The 989-nt window shown below is 36.1% G+C and overlaps 1 long non-coding RNA gene across 1 annotated transcript in view; it reads left to right on the forward strand.

Moving 5' to 3' along the window:
* The first annotated feature begins 373 nt into the window (after window positions 1-373).
* LOC128249914 (uncharacterized) overlaps window positions 374-989 on the forward strand; it is a 23,063-nt gene continuing 22,447 nt past the window's right edge. The window contains exon 1 of the long non-coding RNA XR_008266068.1: window positions 374-805. This is a non-coding gene — a long non-coding RNA (uncharacterized LOC128249914). The remainder of the gene's footprint in view (window positions 806-989) is intronic.

Here is a 989-nt window from a genome sequence, read left to right on the forward strand (position 1 = left end):
CATCTGGCAGCTATAAAACAAAGCAACGCCTTCGAATTAAAGAAGACAAAGGCTGCCAAAGTTATGAACAGCACTCATACACACACACAAACATACACACGCACACACACACATCTATATTCCCACAGATACTCACATACAGACATTCATGCACATACATACACAAATACACACACAACCACACTCAAACATACATACATGTACGCACACACAAACACTAAACAAACATCCCCCCACACACACACATATATACTCTTCGTCTGTCTGTCTGATTTATGCTCAAGGTCACAATTTTTTTTTTTGCAAAAACGTAGACGCTTATATCCTCCCCTTTCCTAAACGAGTAGTAAATTTATTGACTACGTGACGCTTGAAGGTAAAGTGGAAAATTTGGAACGTAGGCATAACGGCCTCAATTTTATATCAAAAGCAAATATGGTCGATCTAATCGTCTTTTTTTTTTTGTTTATTACTGACTAGCATTTATTTTATCGACACCGGAAGGATGCTAGCAAAATGTTTATCTCCGAGTAATTGGAATTCGGAAAAGAAAGAAACACACGAGGCAATGTTTCCCTTACATTTATGTACTAGATCTCAGAATGATAAAAGTCGAATCTGACAAGATTTTGTTCTGAGTTCAAATGTCTAGCATTACTTCTGACTCTTTACTTTCTGGTTCAAAATTCCGCCGAGGTCGACCTTGGCTTTCATCCTTTCGGGATCGATAAAATAAAGTAGTAGTCAACTACTGGCGCCTACTTCTCCTTTGCAGAAAGACTATTAACACAACTTCAACTAAAATGTAAGACTAACTTTACCTAACTCTATTCTTATACCACTATATGCATTACTATATCCACTAACTGTTTCTCCTGCATCTCTCACACCATGAACTTTAACATACTTCTCAACATTCTGAAGAGATTTGCCAAACCATCTGGCACAATACATATATACATATATATATATATATATATATATATATA

The sequence above is a fragment of the Octopus bimaculoides genome, chromosome 18 (genome assembly GCF_001194135.2).
Source record: "Octopus bimaculoides isolate UCB-OBI-ISO-001 chromosome 18, ASM119413v2, whole genome shotgun sequence".
In the NCBI taxonomy this organism is placed as follows: Eukaryota; Metazoa; Mollusca; class Cephalopoda; order Octopoda; family Octopodidae; genus Octopus; species Octopus bimaculoides.